The sequence below is a fragment of the Schistocerca cancellata genome, chromosome 2, assembly GCF_023864275.1.
Source record: "Schistocerca cancellata isolate TAMUIC-IGC-003103 chromosome 2, iqSchCanc2.1, whole genome shotgun sequence".
Lineage (NCBI taxonomy): Eukaryota > Metazoa > Arthropoda > Insecta > Orthoptera > Acrididae > Schistocerca > Schistocerca cancellata.
The window spans coordinates 130,682,521-130,703,114 of NC_064627.1; positions in this window are offsets into that span (position 1 = coordinate 130,682,521).

Genomic DNA, 20,594 nt, shown 5'->3' on the forward strand with positions numbered 1-20,594 from the left:
GTGGTGAAAAAGTGAGTACATGAGGAAGTTTAGTAGAAAAGAGTTCCAAAGAGTTGGATCTGTAGATGTGATGTTTGCAATGCACTTTTTTGCTTTTCATGTCATTTGGGAACAGTCGTGTGGGAAAGGAGGGGGAGGGGCGTTACAGGGGGGAGTGAAAGATCTAGGGCATATTAATGCATTAATAAAAAAAAGTAGCAGAAGTCATAAGCATATAAACAGCATACTTGATCCTAGTGTATCAGTTAAAGCCAATATCACAACAGTATAAGTTGTGCATTTATTTTTGCAGTAGTGTTGCAAATTAGTAAAATTTTGTATGATCTCACTTCCATCTGCCTAAAATCATTGTAGTGCACACATACGAAATATTGTAATGTTTTGTATGAATCTCTCATACATAACATGCAGTGCAGGTGGACACCAGTCCTGAAGAGAAATTTGACAGATATTCAAATTGTGGAAATGAAAGATGTTCACTGTGGAAGAAATACCCTCTCCTGGAATCTAGGTACAGGATTTTTATTCACTGCAGAATTACAATTCATTTCTAGCAATTATTGTCTGCAACTCTACTAAAGTGCAGATATGGCACTGCGAAGTGCAACTGGAAATATGATGATAGCTCGGGTCCTTCAGTTGACATACTATTCGTAGGAAATCATGCTGATTGAAAAATTCAGTGGTGATTTTTGGTGTACTGCAGTCAAGAGGTATGCAAACTCTCAGAGAAAAGTGTCAAAATAATGTCCTCAAATTTTTCTCTGTTGCTTCTTTGAACATCCCTTACTGAGTTGCCAAAATTTTCAGATACTGTTCACAATTCCAGAAGCATCATAAAATTGTTGGCAATATACTTACCTGACATGAACCCATGACTCAGAAGGACAAGCTCTACCTTTGCTGATCATGAGAAACACACCAGTAGTTCACTGTTTGTGGACAAAGAAGAGTCATGAGCACTTGCTGATTCTGCATCAAATGTTACAGAGTATAGCTAAAGGATTCTGATGAACATTGCCGTACTATACTGTAGGCGTGTACACCTGCATTTCATCCATGGAACCCAATACAGCAGTTGAAAATATAAAAATACACTTTCTGCACTAGAGGAGGGGGGAAAATTTTGAAATTCTTCTCAAATGCTATGGTATTCAGAAAAGCACCACATGGAGCCATAGAGCTATGAATTCAATTTTCCAGCTGGTGTGGCTACACAGGAATGTGAAAAACTGAGAAACTGAAGAGACAAGAACAACTTAGGTTCAGTCTCAAGCTGTTAAAAGTTGGACTTATTGTCCAATTTGGTGGTATTTTGGGAGATTTCACTCATTCACATAGTCATATACTAGCTCTGTTTTACACTATATCCAAACAACTCAGAAACTGCGGCTTTCAAAACACATTTTGTCCCACTTCAGTTATGAAACTCAACTTTACAAAACAGAAAACATAAAAATAATGCAGTAAATCTGCTAATGTGATCAGATGTGAACCTTTTTAAGCAAGCAAACTGTTATGGATTTCATCAAAGAAAAATAAGTGGTTTTTAAATTTTATGTCTAGTTTCTTCATTTTTGAGGGGCTTTTTTGGTTGGTTATTTTTGTTGAATGTGACAGGTTTTTGTCAATCATTCTTACTTTTTTTTTATTTTTCAGCTTTTGAATTTTCAGTGTCAACTTAGTATTATTGGAGTAGGTAAAATAAGTATTTTATGAACATTACATTGTTATATTTCATAACTCATTTGACATCATGGGTAAAAAAATGGTACCCATGTTCATAATAATAATGTAAAATGATGCACTTTGTATATACTATGGTAGACAATCTCTATTAAGAAACAGAGATTACTGCATAACAGGTGTAAAATAAAGCATAGGCCTACATTCAGATGGATGCTGAATGAAACATGTTTGTCTGTCAAGAGAGCAACATATGGAGTCTTCAATGATTACCATAGCAGAATACTGTCAAATTATTTTCACAAAACTGACAAAAATTCTGGTCTTCTGTAAAGGCCTTTAGTGACACCAAAGTTAGTGTCCAGTCCCTATCAAATGAGACAAGAACTGAAATTGAGAGTTATGAAGCAGAAGCTGAAATTCTTAATTCCATCTTCAAATGTTTCTTTAGAAAGGAAAACCCAATAGAATGGTCCCAGTTTAATCCTCATACCACTAAAAAGTATTAGTGTCAGCAATGCTGCCAAACAGCTGAAATTGTTAAAATTGAACAAAGCTGCAGGGTCCAACAGAATCCCTATCAGATTCTATACTGAATTTGCAGCTGAGTTAGCAGCTCTTCTAACTATGAGCAATGATAGATCCCTTGGACAAAAAGCTGTGCACATTTCCTGGAGAGCAACATGTCACACCCATCTACAAGAAGAGCAGTAGAAGTGATCCACAAAACTACTGTCCAGTATCCTTGACATCAATTTGTTGTAGAATCTTACAATACATTCTGAGCTCAAACATAGTGAGGTATCTCAAACAGAATGACCTCCTCCATGACAGCCAGCACAGATTCTGAGAACATTGGTTACATGAAACCAAACTCGCACTTTTCTCGCATGACATCCTGAAAGCTTTGTATCAAGGCAGTCAGGTAGATGCAGTATTTCTTGATTTTTGAAAAGCATTTGACTCAGTACAACACCTATACTTATTGTCAAAACTATAGTCATATGGGGTATCAAGTGAAATATATGACTGGATTAAACATTTTAGTAGGGAGGAAACATGTTATCTCTGATGGACAGTCGTTGTCAGATGTGGAAGTAACTTCACGTGTGCCCTAGGGAAGTGTTTGGGACCCTTGCTGTTTGTGTTGTGTATTAAAGATCTTGCAGATAATATCAATAATAACCTCAGGCTTATTTGCAGATGATGCAGTTACCTATAGTGAAGTACTATCTGAAATAAGCTGCATAAATATTTAATCAGATATTGATAAGATTTCAAAGTGGTGCAACTTTCTTTAAATGTTCAGAAATGCACAAGTGTGCATTTCAAAAAACGAAGAAATTTAGTATCCTATGACTATAATATCACTGAGTCACTGCTGAATTGGCCAACTCATACTGGTACCTGGGTGAAACATTTTGTATGGATATGGAATGGAATGATCATATAGGCTCAGTCATGGTTAAGGCATATGGTAGATTTCAGTCTATTGGTGAAATACTGGGGAAGTGCAATCAGTCTACAAAGAAGATTGCTTACAAATTACTCATTCAACTGGTTCTAGAATATTGCTCAAGGGAATGAGCTCCCACAAAATAGGAATAACAATGGATATTGAATGTATACAGAGTAGGGCAGCATGAACAGGTTTGTTTGATCTGTGGCAGAGCCTCACAGAGGTACTGAAGAAACTGAACTGTCAGACTCTTGAAGATAGACATAAACTCTCCTGAGAAAGTCTACAATTAAAATTTCAGGAACTGGCTTTAAATGATGACTCTAGGAATATACTACAACTCCTTACATTTTGCTCACACAGGGACTGTGAGAATAAGGTTAGAATAATTACAGCAAGTACAGAGGCATTCAAATAATCAATCTTCCTGTGCTCCATATGTGAATGGAGTAGGAAGAAACCATAATAATTGTTACAATGGGATATACAGTCTGCCAACCACTTCACAGTGGTTTGCAGAATATAGATTTAGATGTATGTGTAGATACTACTGAGGCACGTTTACTGTATCGGTACCAAATTAACCTACCATAAATGTACTGTGTGGATAACTGTTTCAAAGTTTTCAAAATGAATGTCCCATTTTCAAGTCTCAGTAAAAAACACAGTTTTTTCTTGCAAGAAGTTTCAGAATAAATTTTGTTTACTTTCTGTCAAATGTAATTTCTGGGTCCTGGTATGTTTTGAAAGTCAGTTAATCAGTAAAGTAAATGGAAATTTTAGAAACAAGCAATTTCTCAGATAAATTTCTGCAGACACCCATGCGTTCTAATAGTGTTTGCTCCTCTCTTTCTTTTATTTTCTTTTTTAATATAAAAAGAAGAAAAATGATAAAGCTGATACTACAATAATTATTATTGTAAAATAGCATTAATACGTAAAATAAGGGAAAGGCAACCACTCACCTAGCACAGAACATGTAACAGAAAACAGTATTCACACCCCACTAGCTTTCAAGCTCTTGCTCTTTTCATAGTAAATGTACACACATCCACACAGACATCCAGATGCACACTTCTGCACTAATAGCAAGACTTATTATTGATTACTGAAAACAGTTGCCTGAGCAGATGGAGGTAGGATGGGTTTAGGAAGGACGTACAAGGCAAGAAGGGGGTAGCAGTGTAGTGTGAGACAAGTCTTTCCATAGATGACTCAGTGGCTTCACAAAGTGACAGAAGACAGAGCATGTACAAGAGAGAAAGAAGGAGAAGAGGGAGGGGGGGAGGAGTAAATAAGAAGGTGGTGAAGAGGATGAAAATGAGGGGAGAGAGAGATAGAGAGGGGTGAAAAATGGGAGAAAGTAGGGGGGAGAAAGAGGAGGGGGGAGAGAGAGAGACATGGAAAGAGAGAGAGAGAATGGTGGGAGGGAGGGAGGGAGAGAGAGAGAGAGAGAGAGAGAGAGAGAGAAATGACTGGGGAAGGACTGGTGTAGACAAAAGAGGGGGGGGGGGGAGATAAGGCGAGGCAGAGAGAAACAGGTTAGAGGAATTTATGCCAGAGGGATTGCAGAAGTGAAGGCAAGCTGAAGATACAGTTCCCACTTGTGTAGTTCAGAGAAACATGTACTAGAAGGGAGTGTCCAAACAGCTCATGTTGTGAAGCATCTACCTCTACATGATTACTTGGCAATTCACAATTAAGTGCCTGGTGTAGAGTTAATCAAACCATCTTCAAGCTATTACTCTAACATTCCACTCTCGAACAGCACACAGGAAAAACAAACACTTAAGTTTTCCCATGTGAATTCTAATTTCTCTTATTTTATTATTATGATCCGTTCTCCCCACATAGCTGAGTGCCAACAAAATATTTTCACACTCAGAGGACAAAGCCGAGTGACTGAAGTTTCATGAGAAGATCCTGCCACTATGAAAAGCACCTTTGTTTTAATGATTGCCACCCCCATTTGCATATCGTATCTGTGGCACTCTCTCCCCTATTTTGTGATAATGCAAAACCAGCTGCCCTTCTTTAAACTCTTCGATGTCCTCTCTCCATCAAACCTATTTGACATGGATCCCGCACCATACAGCAACACTCCACAAGAGGGCAGTCAAGCATAGTGTAAGCAGTCTCTTTAGTAGACCTGCTCCATTCTTGAAGTGTTCTTCCATTAAATCACAGTCTTCGGTTTGCTTTCCTTACAACGTTGTGATTGTTCCAGTTGAAATTATTCATAATTGTAATCCCTAAGTATTTAGTTGAATGTACAGCTTTTAGATTTATGTGATTTACCATGTGAAAATTCACAATGTTTGGACACAGTACATATTCCAAAATTCTACAGCAAATCAGCATTAGTGATGTGGGTCTGTAATGCAGTGGATTACTCCTATTTCCTTTTGAGTATTGGAGTGACTTGTGCAACTTTCCACTGTTATGTTTAGTAACTCTGGTGTAGTGACACTGTCACCAGTAACATAACCATTGTTATCATACAGTGAAGGTATTGATTGTGTCTTGCCAGTGGTGTACTTCACATATGATCAGAATCTCTGTGGGTTTACTGTGAGGTTTCAAGACAGAGTTTTGCTGTGAAAACAAATTTATTTATTTTATTTATTTATTTATTGTTCCATGGGACCAAATTAAGGAAAAGTCTCCATGGTCATGGAACGAGTCAATACATGAAATTATAACACGATATTAGAAACAGATAAAATGAAATATAAAAAAAACATGTTCAGGTGACAAGTCATAAGTTTAAATGAAGACAATCAACAATGTAACACTGGAATTTGCTTGATTTTTTAGCTCTTCCAGGAGCTCCTCGACAGAATAGAAGGAGTGAGCCATGAGGAAACTCTTCAGTTTAGACTTAAAAGAGTTTGGGCTACTGCTAAGATCTTTGAGTTCTTGTGGTAGCTTATTGAAAATGGATGCAGCAGAATACTGCACTCCTTTCTGCACAAGAGTCAAGGAAGTGCATTCTACATGCAGATTTGATTTCTGCCTAGTATTAACTGAGTGAAAGCTGCTAACTCTTGGGAATAGGCTAATATTGCTAACAACAAACGACATTAAAGAAAATATATACTGTGAGGGCAATGTCAGAATTCCCAGATTTTTGAATAGGGGTCGACAAGAGTTTCTTGAACTTACATCACATATAGCTCGAACAGCCTGTTTTTGAGCCAGAAATACCCTTTTTGAATCAGAAGAATTACCCCAAAAAATAATACCATACGACATAAGCGTATGAAAATATGCGAAGTAGACTACTTTTCGTGTTGAAGTGTCACTTATTTGAGATACTGTTCTAATGGTAAATAAAGCAGCATTTAGCTTCTGAACAAGATCCTGGACATGGGCTTTCCACAACAGCTTACTATCTATCCGAACGCCTAGGAATTTGAACTGTTCCATCTCGCTTATAATATGCCCCTTCTGTCTGATCAAAATATCAGTTCTTGTTGAATTGTGAGTTAGAAAATGTAAAAACTGAGTCTTACTGTGATTTAGCATCAAATTATTTCCCACAAGTCACGAACTTATTTCATGAACTACATTATTTGTTACTGTTTCAATATTACACACAAGATCCTTTACTATCAAGCTGGTGTCATCAGCAAACAGAAATATTTTTGAATCACCTGTAATACTAGAAGGCATATCATTTATATAAATAAGAAACAGCAGTGGCCCCAGCACTGACCCTTGGGGAACGCCCCACTTAACAGTGCTCCATTGGGACTGAACATCACTACCACTCTCAATATTGCGGAGAATTACCCTCTGCTTCCTGTTCTTAAAGTAAGAGGCGAACCAATTGTAAGCTACTCCCCTTACTCCATAATGGTCCAACTTCTGCAGTAATATTTTGTGGTCAACACAGTCAAAAGCCATCGTTAAATCAAAGAAAACACCTAGCGTTCGCAACCTTTTATTTAATCTGTCCAAAACCTCACAGCGAAAAGAGAATATAGCATTTTCAGTTGTTAAACCATTTCTAAAACCAAACTGAACATTTGACAGCAAAGTATGTGAATTTAAATGCTCCAGTAACCTTGTATGTACAACCTTCTTGATAACTTTAGCAAACACCGATGGCATAGAAATAGGTCTAAAATTGTCAACATTATCAATGTCTCCCTTCTTATAAAGTGGCTACACTACTGAGTACTTTAATCGGTCAGGAAACCGACCACTCCTAAAGGAAAAGTTACAGATATGGCTGAAAACTGGGCTAACATACATAGAACAATACTTCAGTATTCTGCTAGATACCCCGTCATATCCATGAGAGTTCTTGGTCTTTAGTGATTTAATTATTAACTCAATCTCCATCTTGTCAGTATCATGGAGGAGCATTTCAGGTAACAGTCTCGGAACACTTTTTTCTAAGAGCGCTATATGGTTCCCTGTTGGGACTAGGTTTCTATTTAGTTCACCTGCTATATTCAGAAAGTGATTATTAAATACTGTACATATATGCGACTTATCAGTAACATGGACATTCCCACTACACACTGATTCTATATCCTCGACCTGTCTCTGCAGACCAGCAACTTCCTTTACGACTTACCATATGGTTTTAATTTTATCCTGAGACTTAGCTATTCTATCTGCATACCACATACTTTTTGCCTTCCTAATAAAAATTTTAAGCACCTTACAATACTGTTTGTAATGGGCTGCTGCATTTAGATTTTGACTGTTTCTAACGTTTTGATATAATTGCCACTTTGTTCTACAAGATATTCTTATCCCTCTAGTCAGCCACCCAGGCTGCCTGTTTGTGCTAGTACCCTGTTTTAAACATTCTAACGGAAAGCAACTTTCAAAGAGCATGAGAAAAGTCTTGAGAAAAGCATTATATTTATCGTCTACTGTATCAGCGCTATAAACATCTTGCCACTCTTGTTCCTTTATAAGGTTTACAAAGGTCTCTACAGCAACTGGATCAGCTTTCCTGAACAGCTGATGACTATATTTAACACGTGTTGCAGCATAAAAATCTTTTAAAGTTAAAATTTGCGCATCATGATCTGAAAGGCCATTCACCTTTTTGCTAACAGAATGCCCTTCTAGTAATGAGGAATGAACAAAAATGTTGTCTATGGTTGTTCTACTATTCCCTTGCACGCTCGTTGGAAAGAATACGGTTTGCATAAGATTATATGAATTAAAGAGGTCTACCAGCATCCTCTTCCTTGCACAATCACTTATACAATTAATATTGAAGTCACCACATATAACTAACTTTTTGTATTTCCTATAAAGTGAACCAAGAACCTCCTCTAGCTTTTGCAAAAATGTTGTGAAATCGGAGTCTGGGGATCTATAAATAACAACAGTTACAAGTTTAGCTCTGTTAAATTTAACCACACCTGCACAACATTCAAACACCTTTTCAGTGCAGTACTTTGAAACATCAATTGACTCAAATGCGATGCCGTTTTTCACATACATGGCTACTCCCCCACACCGCAAAGAGCTCCTCGAAAAGCAGCCAGCCAACCTGTATCCTGGTAAAGGAAGCCTCTGAATTATCTCCTTATTTAAGAAGTGTTCAGATATACCAATAATTTCAGAGTCAACATCTATAAGCAGTTCACTAACTTTATCTCTAATACCTTGTATATTTGAAAGCACCTCAAATTGCTTCTGTAAATCTTCACCAGCCTTGGGGGTTAGACATTCTTTTAAATTCTGTATGCTCCTGTATGCTCTTTTTGTTGCTTCTGCAATAGTATTCTGGCCTGTTTCATATACCATGGGGGATCAGTACCATCTCCTATTAATTTGTTTGGTACATATCCCTCAATTGCTGACAGTGCTATTGCTTTGAATTTAAACCACATCTGATCGACGCATACAAAGTCAGACTGGAAGAAATGGAGAATGTCTCTTAGAAAGGTGCCAAGTGAATTTTTATCCTGTTTTTTAAATAGATGTATTTTGCATTTATTTTTGGTAAGTTTAAAAGTTTAAGTATTCAGTCCCACTACAACAGCCATGGGGTCACTAATCACTGTATCTGTCATGATGCTTCCTCTACGCTCAGGATTATTTGTTGCTAAGAGGTCAAGTATGTTTTCACAACTATTTACACTTTGAATGGGCTCCTGAACTAACTGATCAAAATAATACTCTGAGAAAGCATTCAGTATGATTTTTAGTGATATTTTATTCCTAGCATCTACTTGATAACCATGTATTTTCCTCAATGTATCGAGGGTAGATTGAAGTCACCATGAACTATGAGTGGTATACTGATTTGAAATAAGACTCACGTCTTCATTGAGCTGTTCTGCAACTGTACCCTCTGAGTCTGGGGCCAGTGGAACCAGTTTTAACATATTCTGGTTGTCAAGTATAACCTCTACCTATACAAACTCACAGGAACCATCTACTTCAAAGTCACACAAAGCAAACAACTTCTGACAGAAATAAATGTATCACCATCAGCTGTTTTTAATCTATCCTTTCCGAAAAAGGTCAAGTCCTTTGCAAAAATTTCAGCTGAATTTATTTCCAACTTTAGCCACTTTTCTATACCTGTAATGATTTGAGCTTCAGTGCTCTCTATTAGTGCTTGGAGCTCTGGTTCTTTCACAACACAGCTACAACAATTTACTACTACAATACTAATTTGCTAGGTCTACCTTCCTGCATTTGCCCTGGACCATTTTAGACCGATGCGCTTTCCGAAGTTTTCCCGAGTCTCTAATCTTAAGACCACCTAGTCCCCTTCACACACCTCCCACTATTCATGTAGCCACTTTCTCTATGTGTTGCTCCTGAGCTATTAAGCAGAACCTGGAAACCTACCACTCTACAGTGCAAGTCAAAGAATCTAAAGCCTACACAGATGCAGAACTGTCTGAGCCTCTGATTCATACCCCCCACTCAGCTGTGCACCAAAGGACCACTGTCAGTTCTGTCAACTATGTTACAGATGACGAGCTCTGCCTTCATCTCCTAAGCAAAACTGGCAGTCTTTACCACTTCAACTAGGTGCCTGAAACCAGAGACAGCATCTTCTGATGCAAAGTGACACACATTGCTAGTACCAACACGAACCACCATCCACCTAACATGAGCTATCATCTACAATTGGCTGCACCCTGTGCTCTTCATAACATCCAGAAGCAGCCTTTTCACATCAGCAATGACTCCTCTATGTATGAACACAGAGTGCACATTTATTCCTTCCCCTCCTTGGCAAGCATACCCACTAAGGGGACCTATTATGCACTCATAAATTTGGAGCTCCCAGCTACCAGTAATACCACTCTCTGTGAAAGCCCAGACCACACAGGCCAAGAGGTTTCCTCTAGATCAGGGCAACTGACTGCATCTGGCTCAGGGTCTCTGTCAGCCACAGATAGCACCTGAAATCTGTTCATCAGACAAACCAGGGAGGCCTTCCATTCGGCCTTGTGGAATGTTTCTTGCTGCCTGCCACACCTTTGAATGACCTTCCACTTGACCTCAGAGTGGGCAACACCCAGGGTGGCCAAAGTAGTGGGACACATGGGACTTCCTTCAGATTCCAATATCTGCCCCTCCCCCTCCCCCCACAGTGATGTAATTCTGACGTTACGGCTAATAATAGAAGCAAGGCTAAAGAAAAATCAAGACACTTTCATAGGATTTGTCAACCTGGAAAAAGCGTTCTACAATATAAAATGGTGCAAGCTGTTCGAGATTCTGAAAGAAGTAGGGGTAAGCTATAGGGAGAGACGGGTCATATACAATATGTACAACAACCAAGAGGGAATAATAAGAGTGGACTATCAAGAACGAAGTGCTCGTATTAAGAAGGGTGTAAGACAAGGCTGTAGCCTTTCGCCCCTACTCTTCAATCTGTACATCGAGGAAGCAATGATGGAAATAAAAGAAAGGTTCAGGAGTGGAATTAAAATACAAGATGAAGGGATATCAATGAAACGATTCACTGATGACATTGCTATCCTGAGTGAAAGCGAAGAAGAATTAAATGATCTGCTGAACGGAATGAACAGTATAATGAGTACACAGTATGGTTTGAGAGTAAATCAGAGAAAGATGAAGGTAATGAGAAGTAGTAGAAATGAGAACAGTGAGAAACTTAACATCAGGATTGATGGTCATGAAGTCAATGAAGTTAAGGAATTCTGCTACCTAGGTAAAATAACCAATGACGGACGGAGCAAGGAGGACATCAAAAGCAGACTCGCTATGGCAAAAAAGGCATTTCTGGCCAAGAGAAGTCTACTAACATCAAATACCGGCCTTAATTTGAGGAAGAAATTTCTGAGGATGTACGTCTGGAGTACAGCATTGTATGGTAGTGAAACATGGACTGTGGGAAAACCGGAACAGAAGAGAATCGAAGCATTTGAGATGTGGTGCTATAGACGAATGTTGAAAATTAGGTGGACTGATAAGGTAAGGAATGAGGAGGTTCTACGCAGAATTGGAGAGGAAAGGAATATGTGGAAAACACTGATAAGGAGAAGGGACAGGATGATAGGACATCTGCTAAGACATGAGGGAATGGCTTCCATGGTACTAGAGGGAGCTGTAGAGGGCAAAAACTGTAGAGGAAGATAGAGATTGGAATACGTCAAGCAAATAATTGTGGACGTAGTTTGCAAGTGCTACTCTGAAATGAAGAGGTTAGCACATGAAAGGAATTCGTGGCGGGCCGCATCAAACCAGTCAGTAGACTGCTGACCAAAAAAAAAAAAAATCTGCGACTCAGCATCTCCACTATGTGGTGAGTAGCAAGTTTCCTTCTCATAATATTGTTAATGTCCTATGTCTAGTCATTTAAGGTATTCTTTTTTTCTGAAAATGAGTGTAAAAAATCATTTTAAAACCTTTGTTTATAATGATGGCATTACTGCACAAAATTTGTACAGAAGTCAGACTGAACACAATATTCACACTATGTGATATTACTAACAGCATACCATACAAAAGTCAGTGGATTCTGCTGAGAAATTCATTAATGGAGTAGAAGAAATTGGCCACCAATAAAGCCTTTAGACTCATTCAAAATGAATTTTATTGTTAGTTTAACTTTTTATGGCTGCTGACACATTATTGAAACTGTATTGCTGAATACTGGACACCTTCCTGAAACAAAATAAGTGACTTTAAATATTTATGACATTTAATCTTATTTCAAGTGTTGCTTCCATGAACTCAACTGCTGATTAGAATATATATATATATATATATATATATATATATATATATATATATATATATATATATATATAAAAACAAAGATGATATGACTTACCAAATGAAAGTGCTGGCAGGTCGACAGACACACAAACGAACACAAACATACACACAAAATTCAAGCTTTCGCAACAAACTGTTGCCTCATCAGGAAAGAGGGAAGGAGAGGGAAAGACGAAAGGATGTGGGTTTTAAGGGAGAGGGTAAGGAGTCATTCCAGTCCCGGGAGCGGAAAGACTGACCTTAGGGGGAAAAAAGGACGGGTACACACTCGCACACACACACATATCCATCCACACATATACAGACACAAGCACGAAGGAAAAATATATCTAAAAACAAAGATGATGTGACTTACCAAATGAAAGTGCTGGCAGGTCGACAGACACACAAACGAACACAAACATACACACAAAATTCAAGCTTTCGCAACAAACTGTTGCCTCATCAGGAAAGAGGGAAGGAGAGGGAAAGACGAAAGGATGTGGGTTTTAAGGGAGAGGGTAAGGAGTCATTCCAGTCCCGGGAGCGGAAAGACTTACCTTAGGGGGAAAAAAGGACGGATATACACTCGCACACACACACAAATCCATCCACACATATACAGACACAAGCAGACATCATATATATATATATATATATATATATATATAAAATAGAGGGAAACATTCCACGTGGGAAAAATATTTCTAAAAAGAAAGATGATGAGACTTACCAAACAAAAGCGCTGGCAGGTCGATAGACACACAAACAAACACAAACATACACACAAAATTTTAGCTTTTGCAACCAACGGTTGCCTCGTCAGGAAAGAGGGAAGGAGAGGGAAAGACAAAAGGATTTGGGATTTAAGGGAGAGGGTAAGGAGTCATTCCAATCCCGGGAGCGGAAAGATTTACCTTAGGGGGAAAAAAGAACAGGTATACACTCGCACACACACACATATCCATTCGCATATACACAGACACAAGCAGACATTTGTAAAGGCAAAGAGTTTGGGCAGAGATGTCAGTCGAGGTGGAAGTACAGAGGCAAAGATGATGTTGAAAGACAGGTGAGGTATGAGCGGCGGCAAATTGAAATTAGAAATTAGCAGAGATTGAGGCCTGGCGGATAGCGAGAAGAAAGGATATGCTGAAGGGCAAGTTCGCATCTCCGGAATTCTGACAGGTTGGTGTTAGTGGGAAGTATCCAGATAACCTGGACGGTGTAACACTGTGCCAAGATGTGCTGGCTATGCACCAAGGCATGTTTAGCCACAGGGTGATCCTCATTACCAACAAACACTGTCTGCCTGTGTCCATTCATGTGAATAGACAGTTTGTTGCTGGTCATTCCCACATAGAACGCTTCACAGTGTAGGCAGGTCAGTTGGTAAATCACGTGGGTGCTTTCACACGTGGCTCTGCCTTTGACCGTGTACACCTTCCTGGTTACAGGACTGGAATCGGTGGTGGTGGGAGGGTGCATGGGACAGGTTTTACACCGGGGGCGGTTACAGGGGTAGGAGCCAGAGGGTAGGGAAGGTGGTTTGTGGATTTCATAGGGATGAACTAAGAGGTTACGAAGGTTAGGTGGATGGCGGAAAGACACTCTTGGTGGAGTGGGAAGGATTTCATGAAGGATGGATCTCATTTCAGGGCAGGATTTGAGGCAGTCGTATCCCTGCTGGAGAGCCACATTCAGAATCTGGTCCAGTCCCGGAAAGTATCCTGTCACAAGTGGGGCACTTTTGGGGTTCTTCTGTGGAAGGTTCCGGGCTTGAGGAGATGAGGAAGTGGCTCTGGTTATTTGCTTCTGTACCAGGTCGGGAGGGTAGTTATGGGATGCAAAAGCTGTTTTCAGGTTGTTGGTGTATTGGTGTGTGGTACTTGATCGTCGGGAGTATGTGGCTGAGGGACTGCGTCAGCTTTCAGACAACACCACTTACAAAGTTTGCCAAGGTAATCCCATTCCTGATGTCCAGACGGAGCTTCAAGGAATCCTCAGAACCTTAGGCCCCCTACAAAACCTTTCACCTGACTCCATCAACCTCCTGACCCCACCAACACCCCGCACCCCTACCTTCTACCTTCTTCCCAAAATTCACAAACCCAATCATCCCGGCCATCCCATTGTGGCTGGTTACCAAGCCCCCACAGAACGCATCTCTGCCTACGTAGATCAACACCTTCAACCCATTACATGCAGTCTCCCATCCTTCATCAAAGACACCAACCACTTTCTCGAATGCTTGGAATCCCTACCCAGTCTGTTACCCCTGGAAAACATCCTTGTAACCATTGATGCCACTTCCTCATACACAAATATTCCGCATGTCCAGGGCCTCGCTGCAATGGAGCACTTCCTTTCACGCCGATCACCTGCCGCCCTACCTAAAACCTCTTTCCTCATTACCTTAGCCAGCTTCATCCTGACCCACAACTTCTTCACTTTTGAAGGCCAGACATACCAACAATTAAAGGGAACAGCCATGGGTACCAGGATGGCCCCCTTGTACGCCAACCTATTCATGGGTCGCTTAGAGGAAGCCTTCGTGGTTACCCAGGCCTGCCAATCCAAAGTTTGGTACAGATTTATTGATGACATTTTCATGATCTGGACTCACAGTGAAGAAGAACTGCAGAATTTCCTCTCTGACTTCAACTCCTTTGGTTCCATCAGATGCACCTGGTCCTACTCTAAATCCCATGCCACTTTCCTTGACGTTGACCTCCACCTGTCCAATGGCCAGCTTCATACGTCCGTCCACGTCAAACCCACCAAAAAGCAACAGTACCTCCATTATGACAGCTGCCACCCATTCCACATCAAACGGTCCCTTCCCTACAGCCTAGGTCTTCATGGCAAACGAATCTGCTCCAGTCCGGAATCGTTGAACCAATACACCAACAACCTGAAAACAGCTTTTGCATCCCGTAACTACCCTCCCGACCTGGTACAGAAGCAAATAACCAGAGCCACTTCCTCATCTCCTCAAACCCGGAACCTTCCACAGAAGAACCCCAAAAGTGCCCCACTTGTGACAGGATACTTTCCGGGACTGGATCAGATTCTGAATGTGGCTCTCCAGCAGGGATACGACTGCCTCAAATCCTGCCCTGAAATGAGATCCATCCTTCATGAAAACCTCCCCACTCCACCAAGAGTGTCTTTCCGCCGTCCACCTAACCTTCATAACCTCGTAGTTCATCCCTATGAAATCCACAAACCACCTTCCCTACCCTCTGGCTCCTACCCCTGTAACCGCACCCGGTGTAAAACCTGTCCCATGCACCCTCCAACCACCACCTATTCCAGTCCTGTAACCAGGAAGGTGTACACGATCAAAAGGCAGAGCCATGTGTGAAAGCACCCACGTGATTTACCAACTGACCTGCCTACACTGTGAAGCGTTCTATGTGGGAATGACCAGCAACAAACTGTCCATTCGCATGAATGGACACAGGCAGACAGTGTTTGTTGGTAATGAGGATCACCCTGTGGCTAAACATGCCTTGGTGCATGGCCAGCACATCTTGGCACAGTGTTACACCGTCCGGGTTATCTGGATACTTCCCACTAACACCAACCTGTCAGAACTCCGGAGATGCGAACTTGCCCTTCAGCATATCCTTTCTTCTCGCTATCCGCCAGGCCTCAATCTCTGCTAATTTCTAATTTCAATTTGCCGCCGCTCATACCTCACCTGTCTTTCAACATCATCTTTGCCTCTGTACTTCCACCTCGACTGACATCTCTGCCCAAACTCTTTGCCTTTACAAATGTCTGCTTGTGTCTGTGTATATGCGGATGGATATGTGTGTGTGTGTGTGTGCGAGTGTATACCTGTTCTTTTTTCCCCCTAAGGTAAATCTTTCTGCTCCCGGGATTGGAATGACTCCTTACCCTCTCCCTTAAAACCCAAATCCTTTTGTCTTTCCCTCTCCTTCCCTCTTTCCTGACGAGGCAACCGTTGGTTGCAAAAGCTAAAATTTTGTGTGTATGTTTGTGTTTGTTTGTGTGTCTATCGACCTGCCAGCGCTTTTGTTTGGTAAGTCTCATCATCTTTCTTTTTAGAAATATTTTTCCCACGTGGAATGTTTCCCTCTATTATATTCATATCATTAATTTGAACCCAACAATCACATTTGTTATTGTTATCGTTATTGTTATTGTCTCTGTTACATTTCGTAGTCTTTTCTGTCGTCTTATTTCCTCCTTCTGTTTTTTCCAGCAGTTTCACTTTCTATTCACCTTTTCCTTTTTTACCGTAATCCAGTATACAATTTCATCCCGCCGATATATACTCAATAATACGTAATAATACGTAACCCACTTCCAAACCATAACCAAAAAATTTTTTTCCGCTTTGCTGCTATAAAATCCACCGTTTCCAGTTCACAAACAGTTCCTTTCAGCTATTAAACAACCTTTTCGGCTAGTTTTAATAACTTTTGCTTTATTTCCATTTCCGTTTTTCTCACATCACCGATCACTTTTAGCCGCTTCCCGCAGGTTTTAACGTCATTATTTCTTCATCAGACAATTGTTAGCTTCATTTCCATAATCTGCCCCCACCCAACCACTCCTTTTAATACATCCTCACGTAGTTTTTTCGAAATTTTCCCGTATTTCTCCACCCTTTAACGTGTTTTGGCGGCAACACAACCACCTAACCTTTATGCACATCATTATCTACCTACACAAGTTCACCACAGGATCAACATAGCCCAGCTCTAACCAACCCTTTTTCGCCTTTTTTCACACCAGATCTCCATTTGCTTTCTAGTTTTACCTTTATCTCTCCCCATATATTTTTATATTTATTTTCATTTTCATTTCAGCCTCGTGTTCCACTTTCCACCTTCTAGTACCATGTCACCCTCACAACACCTCCACCAAGACCCCATTAAGTTTTATTTACATTCCCTCCGCAAACATACCTTCTCCCTAGCCAGATTACACTCCCATATTTTATTTTCTCAGGCTTGTCTGACATTTGGCATCACCCCCAAGGGCCTCACACTTAAACTTCCCATCTCTGGCTGCAACCCTTCTTTCCATCAGTCCCTATACCAGTTCCAAACCGAACAATCCATTGCCCTCACCCACCTAATCCTTCACCTACACATCCACTCAGCGAATCAACACACCCATCAACTCCTATCCTTAATAAAAGTCCTCAATCTTTCTTCTCCCACATCCACACCGGTTGTTCAGAGCATCTTCCTACAGGCCAACCGCAAATTAGAACAGCATGCCACCCTCCACCTTAAAAAACTATCCAATCTCCTGGTTTCCCACCTCCGGAAAGGCAACTCACTCACCCTTCACAACCTTTCCAGCAAACCTCAACCTCCTCTCATTGCACACAAACCCAGTCTCTCCCATCTACTCAATCTCCGACTTCCAGCTCCACTCCCTCCAAAACCTCAAAATTCCAATCAACACAATCTGGAACCACAACACCCCAATTCAGTAGTTAACCTTTCCTCCAAACCTCTCTCCCAATCCGAAACCTCTGTCCTATCCAAAGGCCTCACCTTCAGCCCCACTCCCAGATTTAACCAAACAGCCCTCATCAAAGATTTACTGTCCTACACCCGTACTCTCTGCTGGAAATATCACTTTGCCACGAAGAAAAATGATCCTAATCCTACTCCTAACGATCCAACTCCCCAAGACACTATCCAAATTGAACCATGCCTGGAACAGTTCCGTCCTCCGTCACAGCGGGACCCACCTCCTCTTCCTCAAAATCACCCTCTCCTAACCTTCCAGGAATTTCTGACTTCCAGCCTTGCCTCTCAGTCCTTCTTAAAAAACCTTAATCCTACTCCCAACATCACCACTGCTGAAGCCCAGGCTATCCGTGATCTGAAGGCTGACCGATCCATCGTCATTCTTCCGGCGGACAATGGTTCCACGACTGTGGTACTTGATCGTCGGGAGTATGTGGCTGAGGGACTGCGTCAGCATTCAGACAACACCACTTACAAAGTTTGCCAAGGTAATCCCATTCCTGATGTCCAGGCGGAGCTTCAAGGAATCCTCAGAACCTTAGGCCCCCTACAAAACCTTTCACCTGACTCCATCAACCTCCTGACCCCACCAACACCCCGCACCCCTACCTTCTACCTTCTTCCCAAAATTCACAAACCCAATCATCCCAGCCGTCCCATTGTAGCTGGTTACCAAGCCCCCACAGAACGCATCTCTGCCTACGTAGATCAACACCTTCAACCCATTACATACAGTCTCCCATCCTTCATCAAAGACACCAACCACTTTCTCGAATGCCTGGAATCCCTACCCAGTCTGTTACCCCCGGAAAACATCCTTGTAACCATTGATGCCACTTCCTCATACACAAATATTCTGCATGTCCAGGGCCTCGCTGCAATGGAGCACTTCCTTTCACGCCGATCACCTGCCGCCCTACCTAAAACCTCTTTCCTCATTACCTTAGCCAGCTTCATCCTGACCCACAACTTCTTCACTTTTGAAGGCCAGACATACCAACAACTAAAGGGAACAGCCATGGGTACCAGGATGGCCCCCTCGTACGCCAACCTATTCATGGGTCGCTCAGAGGAAGCCTTCTTGGTTACCCAGGCCAGCCAACCCAAAGTTTGGTACAGATTTATTGATGACATTTTCATGATCTGGACTCACAGTGAAGAAGAACTCCAGAATTTCCTCTCCAACCTCAACTCCTTTGGTTCCATCAGATTCACCTGGTCCTACTCTAAATCCCATGCCACTTTCCTTGACGTTGACCTCCACCTGTCCAATGGCCAGCTTCACACGTCCGTCCACATCAGACCCACCAACAAGCAACAGTATCTCCATTATGACAGCTGCCCCCCATTCCACATCAAACGGCCCCTTCCCTACAGCCTAGGTCTTCATGGCAAACGAATCTGCTCCAGTCCGGAATCCTTGAACCAATACACCAACAACCTGAAAACGGCTTTTGCATCCCGTAACTACCCTCCCGACCTGGTACAGAAGCAAATAACCAGAGCCACTTCCTCATCTCCTCAAACCCGGAACCTTCCACAGAAGAACCCCAAAAGTGCCCCACTTGTGACAGGATACTTTCCGGGACTGGATCAGATTCTGAATGTGGCTCTCCAGCAGGGATACGACTGCCTCAAATCCTGCCCTGAAATGAGATCCATCCTTCATGAAATCCTCCCCACTCCACCAAGAGTGTCTTTCCGCCGTCCACCTAACCTTCATAACCTCTTAGTTCATCCCAATGAAATCCCCAAACCAGCATCCCTACCATCTGGCACCTACCCCTGTAACCGCCCCCGGTGTAAAACCTGTCCCATGCACCCTCCCACCACCACCTATTCCAGTCCTGTAACCAGGAAGGTGTACACGATCAAAGGCAGAGCCACGTGTGAAAGCACCCACGTGATTTACCAACTGACCTGCCTACACTGTGAAGCGTTCTATGTGGGAATGACCAGCAACAAACAGTCCATTCGCATGAATGGACACAGGCAGACAGTGTTTGTTGGTAATGAGGATCACCCTGTGGCTAAACATGCCTTGGTGCACGGCCAGCACATCTTGGCACAGTGTTACACCGTCCGGGTTATCTGGATACTTCCCACTAACACCAACCTGTCAGAACTCTGGAGATGGGAACTTGCCCTTCAGCATATCCTCTCTTCTTGCTATCCGCCAGGCCTCAATCTCCGCTAATTTCTAATTTCAATTTGCCGCCGCTCATACCTCACCTGTCTTTCAACATCATCTTTGCCTCTGTACTTCCGCCTCGACTGACATCTCTGCCCAAACTCTTTGCCTTTACAAATGTCTGCTTGTGTCTGTGTATATGCGGATGGATATGTGTGTGTGTGCGAGTGTATACCTGTCCTTTTTCCCCCCTAAGGTAAGTCTTTCTGCTCCCGGGATTGGAATGACTCCTTACCCTCTCCCTTAAAACCCAAATCCTTTTGTCTTTCCCTCTCCTTCCCTCTTTCCTGATGAGGCAACCGTTGGTTGCGAAAGCTAGAATTTTGTGTGTATGCTTGTGTTTGTTTGTGTGTCTATCGACCTACCAGCGCTTTTGTTAGGTAAGTCTCATCATCTTTCTATATATATATATATATATATATATATATATATATATATATATATATATATATATATATAATAGAGGGAAACATTCCACATGGGAAAAATATATCTAAAAAGAAAGATGATG